The following is a 7,040-nucleotide window of genomic DNA, read 5'->3' as shown; positions in this document are numbered from 1 at the left end:
TGGTACAAGTTTTCAAGAATTCTGGTGAAAGAACTGACCAATTAAATTATTGCCTCATTAGCCTTCTTCCACTTTTTGCCAAAATATTTTAGGCCTTAAGTAATCAAGCCCTAGTCCAACACCTAACAGCTGCTAAACTCCTGACCGACAAACAATATGGATTCAGACAAGCCCGTTCAACAGCAGATATCTTAACTGTAGTCTCTGAACGTATATACCGTTCACTGGACAAAACAGGGGAGGATAGAGGGGTAGCCCTCAATATATCTAAGGCTTTTGACAGGGTATGGCACGATTGTCTTCTACGGTATCACTGGAAGAATACATAATGTAATTAAATCCTTTAAGTAAAAGAAAAATCCAGGTTGTCATTAATCGTTGTACATCTAAACAATATATAAATGTGGGAGTACCTCAAGGATCTATCCTTGGATCTTCATTATTCTTGATATTCATAAATAACCTCTCTGATAAAATAATTTCAGAAATGGGTATATTTGCTGATGACACCACTCTCTATAACAGGCACGGGGGGAAACAAATGAACACATATCTAAGGAAATGGCAGAAACACTAGAGGATGACTTCCAATCTGTAGTGAAATGGGGACGAAAATGGATGTTCATATTCAATGCTGCCAAGACTAAGCTTGTTTCCTTCAATAACCACAAGAAACCTTCTCTACCACCAATAGCAATGGTCAAGAAGACATTACCCAAAAGTACTTCCTTTAAACTCCTCAGTCTAACATTTACAGGGAACATGAACTGGAACATATACATTGAGAGCATTGCCAAGACTGCTGCAAAGAAGGTGGTCTCTCTCTACCATGCTAGAAAATTACTTATGCCTGAAAGTATCCTGTACCTCTATAAGGCCACCATTCGCCCATGTATGGACTGCAAGCTTTCCCAACTGTACTGACCTACAGAAATGTAATGTGAATAAACATCTTGCTACTCATCTCTCTTTATAATACCTTTTGGATCAAGTAAAGATTAGATATCCCATAGCAGATGACAAAAATAGGCGAACAATTCAAAGGGCACGGGTTGTTCGACCTTGACATTGCCGTTAGTTGTTTCTAAACTTAGTGTTTCTGCCATAAAAAGTTTGGTTATAATAATTTTATTGCATTTTTTTTTTAATTATGTATTTTTTTATTGACATCATCTGAAATTCTCAGTTATAACCTTGGTTTATTTATTTATTTGGTATTATTTTAGGACCTGCCCCAGCGTAGTATAAACACCCCAACCACTCTATGTTAAGAATGGCTTTCGAAATAAACACCTCCCAACCTCCCCATGTTAAGAACGGCTTTTGATGTTAGGAGTGTTTATTCACCAAAGCCGTTCTTAACATAGGGAGGGTGGAGTGTTTATAATATGCTGGGGCACATCGTAAAAATTTACCATTTATATTATTATTATTATTCATAGTTTTATTAAAAGCTCTATAAATATATAAAAATAACGCACTTAGAAAGACACCCATTTATTTAAATATATTTTGTTTAAATACGTTCGTTTTATTACTTACATTAAAAAGTTTTGCGTAAATAGAAAAAGTTGTTTTTTTCATCCTTAAAAGTTTTGTGAATATTTAATATTAAAGAAAATGTTTTGTAAATATTTATTTTTTCTTTTAAATCTTTAAAAGTTTTGTAAATATATTTTCAAAAAATCTTGCTCGCGAACATTCGAATATGTCTGCTATTTGACGTGTTTACAAGTTTAGAAACAACTAACGGCAATATCAAGGGCGAACAACCAGTGCCCCTTGAATTGTTCACTTATTTTTGTCGTCTGCTACGGGATATCTAATCTTTACTTGATCCCATCTCTCTTCATAATACACCTGCAACTTATGTCTCTGATAGTAGCCCCCCACTTCAAAGTGGCACTGTGCCTTGTTTGGGGTGAAAATTGAATTAAAAAAATTTTGTAAATTTGTTTTAATTGTTGAAAATTGAAATAATTGAGCAGGAACACAGAACATTAAAGATTGTAATCATTGCCAGATTTTATGTTTTCTGTTCTTTCCATATAATTCTTTATATCAAAATAACAACTAATGATGCAGTAACGAGTGATTATACACAAGTGATTTGAATATTAATTGATGCATAGAAAGACAAGGACATCAAAATAACAGGTAAGGTAAAAATGTGAAAGCATTTGATGGAAAACGAACAAAATTAGAAAAGCTGCATCCTGTTTCCAAGTATATAACATTATAATAATTTTTTTTTTTTGCATGGGGGTCAGCACTTATCAAGGCCCAGAGGCCAATCAGGGATAAGGGTTATTGTGTGTACATTAATCAATGAGATATTATTTTAGTAATCATTAGTATTGGAGATTTGATAGAGTGTCTTACTTAAGGGGGCGGTTTGTCAGGAATTTGTTTATGTTGGATTTGAAGACATCCAAGTTGTAGTCAGGTGGGAAACAGGCGAACAGAAGAGAGTTCCACAATCGTGCACTTCTGAGAAAGAAGCTCTGCTCATGGAATCTACGTTTGGATTTAGGCACAGATAAAGAGTGGGGAAAATTATTGACAGTAGTTTCAGCCAGATGGGTGTTTCTCGTGAAAGATTAGCAAGGGGGGATGAGAGATTGGAGCTCAGATGAGCACTTGCCATGGAAATAACAATAAAACCTGAGAGAGGCTGCAGGGAAGAGAAAAGGGCATCCCTCACTAAACCATGAAGTCTATTTTGTACTCTGTCAAGGCAGGATAAGCTGTTTTTAGCAGCTCCTGCCCAGATGTGGCAGCAGTACTCCATCCTTGGACGTACTTGGCTTTTATACAGATAGAGAATTGCATCAGTAGTGAGATATCTTTGGAACGGTAGAAGGATCCCATTTTCCCAGCGTCCCTGGCAACTGATTTGATGTACGTGTTCCATTTCAGATCAGGAGTAAAGGTCAAACCCAGGAGCTTGTCAAAACATGGAGCCTCCCCAAGATGAGATCCATCCATTTCAATTGATGCCAGATGGGGATCAGAGCGTTGATGATGTAAAGATAGAAGCTTGGTTTTGGATGCATTAAAAGTGACCAGCCACCTCTTTCCCCATTGTACCATGCATTCAAGATCAGAGGAGAGAGAATTTTAGAGAACTTTGTCATTTATGGCGTTTGATGTGTTGCCATAGATGGTCGTGTCATCAGTATAGATGTCAAAAATGATTTAAGTATGTGTTTTGGGAGATCATTGATGTAGATCAGGAAGAGAGTTGGGCCCAGGATGGACCACTGAGGGACTCCAGCATTAACACTGTGGGCCTCTGATTTCTGCCCATCAACCACTACTCTTATGAACCTATCAGAGAGAAATGATTTAATGATTGAGAAAACATTTCAAGTAATACCATAGCTGAAAATCTTATGAAGTAGGCCCTTATACCATACCTTATTGAAGGCCTTCGATATGTCAAGAGCAATTGCCCTTGAAAGGAAACCTTTGTCAAGAGATTCATTAATCCTATGTGATATAACCGTTAGCACATCTGCTGTAGATCTTGCAGAGCAGAAACCATATTGTGTGTCACTAAAAAGGTTGTTTCTGTGGAGGTGGTTGACTACTTCTTTATTTAATATGGATTCCAACAACTTACTCATGACAAATAGGAGACTTATTGGTCTGTACTGAGAAGGAGGTGACTTTTCACCTAAATTCTTAAATACAGGGCATACTGATGAGGTTTTCCAGGGTGTTGGAAAGCACTTCTCCTTAAGGCAACACTTAAACAGTTTTGTAAGTATGGGGGCAAGTTCTGGTTGCAGCTTTTTCAGCACTATAACTGGAATGCCATCAGGGCCAGTTGCTTTACTGGAATCAAGGTTCTTGATTAGCTTGGCGACCTCACGCACAGATATTTCTATGTTGCATAGCGTACTGTCTGTTATAGGAGGAAATACAGGGAATTGATGGTCATTGTCACATAGGGTAGAATTAGCTGCAAAGTTCTTGGCAAATAGTCTGGCCTTGTCTGATGCTGACGAGATGATCCATTGATGATAGTTGGGATAGCATGCATGCTTCTGTTCAAGATCCTGTTTGCTATTTGCCAGAATTGGTGGGAACCAAACCACTGCTCAGCTACTTTGGATTTAACAGACTGAGCATATAGCTCTCTTGCATGTTTTATTACTCTTTTACAATGGTTGCTGGCAGTCCTGAAAGCAGCTTTAGTCTCAATACATCTATTACGTTGGTAGCTATAGCAAAAGTGATTTCTGTGCGATGGCAGCAGCACATTCTGGAGAGAACCATGGCTGGCTGTTAGGTTTTTGTTGGAACTTTTTGGATGGTATGAATCGGTCTATGCCTACAATTAACCATTCGGTCAGGTCTGATACTATAGAGGACACATCCTTTTTAAACATGGAATGAAGAGGTAAGTCAGATAGGAATGTACGGAAGCTATCCCAGTCAGCCATAGAGTATCGGTATACAGTACGGTGAAGCGGTACGTCTGAAGACTTATTACATTTCATTTTTATCTTAACTGATACGACGGAGTGGTCAGAGGATCCCAGAGGAGATAGAACGGAACATGAACACAGTTCAGGGGAAGTTGTGAGGAAAAGGTCTAGAAGGCTTGCATATTGACCGGGTGTATCGGGCACACGGGTGGGTTCGTGAACAATCTGAATGAGGTCATAGGCAATGGCAAAATCATGACAAAACCTCCCCTCATCGTCGGTTTTATTTGAGTGGGTCAGCCATTCCACATTATGGACAATGAAGTCACCACAAATGTGAATGTTAGCCAAAGGATGAGCAGACAGGATGTGGTAATTTTCTCAGATATGCTCTTAAAGATAGTAACCCCACTGTTGTGGGGACGATAGAGGGCAAATATAAATGCAGTGGTGTAAGCTAGGTTAACCCGGAAGCACATATATGGTAAATTAGGGTCTTCTCTGGAGATATCCCTACCACATGGAAAGCCATCTTTGATGTAGGCACATATTCCATGCCCATGGCGATCTTGGGGATCAGATTTAGATGTTAAGTTGGAGTATCCTTTAATTATGAATTCGTCTGCAGAAGTGGTTGGCCCTATGCCAGTTTCACTCAGAAAGAATATGTCCAGTTTCGTCTCCTGTAATTGTGTTTCAACCTCTGGAAGGTTGGAACGTAGACCCCTAATGTTGGAGAAGGAGACCTAATAGTATGGGTCTACGTTGGTGGATGGGGTTCTAGGTTTATTCATGTTTCTTTTTTGGAGATTTGTCATGAATGAGATTTTGGGGTTTGTGGAGCAGGTCAGTAGACTTGGTTGGAGCAGGACAGAGAGGGAAAGTAAGAGAGAAAAAGACAAGAATTTTTTTTTTTGTGGCACATGAAAAGGTAAAGTCGTAACAATTACCCACTAGTATGGCATCGAGAGGCCCTACCAGAAACTACTGTATGGTCCAGAATCCATTCACCAAATGACAATACAGCAGCCCCAGTACTTTGCACCTACTGATAGGACAGCCTCCTTAGTGGTTAATCCAAGGTTCGGGTCCCTGACTACCAGGCGGGTAACGTCAGCCCAGATGAAACGTTTACCTCCAGCACCCTTACTAGTTACATGACCACAAGGATAGACATAGAAACAGAAATTTTCTGACATCTCAGGCTACTCTTTACAAAGTACTACCGACCTAGAAAACAGATTTTTCTTCACCCTTTGTCAGAAAAATCATTCATTGGAAATGAGGACTGAAGGACAAAAAAGGAGAAGCAAGAGTTACTGAAGCTGCCGATAACACATCCGCATGCATTATCTACTCTCCATTGAAAAAAATAAAATAAAATAAACCTGGATGTCTTCAAGCCCAACATAAACAAATTCCTGATGAATCGCCCCCTTTAAGTAAGACACTTTATCAAATCCCAACACTAACGTACTGTACACGAGTGGCTTCCGTGCCTTGATAAGTGGTGACTACCTTGTAAAAAAAAAAATTCATTCCGTTCAAAAAAAGGGAAAATCTCCACCTCCAAGGGCAGGTCACTCTCGAAGAAAAGAAAATTGACCAATCAGATTAAAGGATGACTTTATGAAGGAGAGACGCGGACATTTTTTTTTTTTTTCAATTTAAATAAAATGAACAACTTCGATATTTTGTTCTACACTTACTATAGTTAGTTTTTTTTTTTAACAAAAAATACTATTTAGCAAAAAATAATTCGTTTGGGATTAGTGCCCATCCTCAAATAATTCTCTGGAATTTGTAATGCTAAAATTGGATTCTACCTATATGGGCACCCGTTACAAAAAAAAAAAAAAAAAAAAAAACTGGACAAGGTTGTGAGGGATTGTTGTCGATTGGATTAAATTATACCCTAACTGTTCTTCAATAGCTCCAGAAGAGATTAAATGGAGAAGAGAAGAAATTAAAAAAAAAAAAAAAAAAAAAAGAGTGCTGGTAATTTATTAAGGGGGGAAATTGAGTTGAACGCCTCTTATAAAATTGTATAAAGTTGTTTTTTTTTTTCTTTTCCACTGTGAGCTAAACGAGTGAATCAATGAATCATTTAAGTTTTGTAAAAAAACGCGATGCTTTAAACCGTTGAATTAAAGTTTGTTAGCGCTTAGGAACAAAAAAGAGAGAACAAATCCCGCTTAGCAGGGACAGGGGTTGGTATGTGTGTGTGTGACTGTGTGGGTGCGCGCGCTTCGGCCGGCTATCTGATGTTGGTAGGATATAGGAGTGGCATGGGGAGGAGGTCTGTTGTTGTGAATTCAATTCTTACCCCCCTCCCCCCCCCCCGCTGTTCACGCAATTGTGGGAAAATGAATTTTCAATAAGGGTGAATAACTCTGAGCGTCTCTTATTACAAAATTACAAAATGAATTGCAATTTGGAAATTGAATGTTAATGTTGGCGAGTAAATTGAATTTTTTTTTTTTATTTATTTTTTTCAGTTGGAAGAATTTCCTTTGTGAAGCATTGGAAATTATTTTTGTTCAGAGTAGAGTATTGTTGTTCGATGTGAAAAACAAAAGAGACGTTTTTCCTAGGAAAACCTGA

This window comes from Euprymna scolopes, chromosome 46 (genome assembly GCF_053919585.1).
Source record: "Euprymna scolopes isolate OS-2025 chromosome 46, ASM5391958v1, whole genome shotgun sequence".
Lineage (NCBI taxonomy): Eukaryota > Metazoa > Mollusca > Cephalopoda > Sepiida > Sepiolidae > Euprymna > Euprymna scolopes.
The sequence above is the reverse complement of the archived record's forward strand: the minus strand, read 5'-3'. Positions refer to the sequence as shown.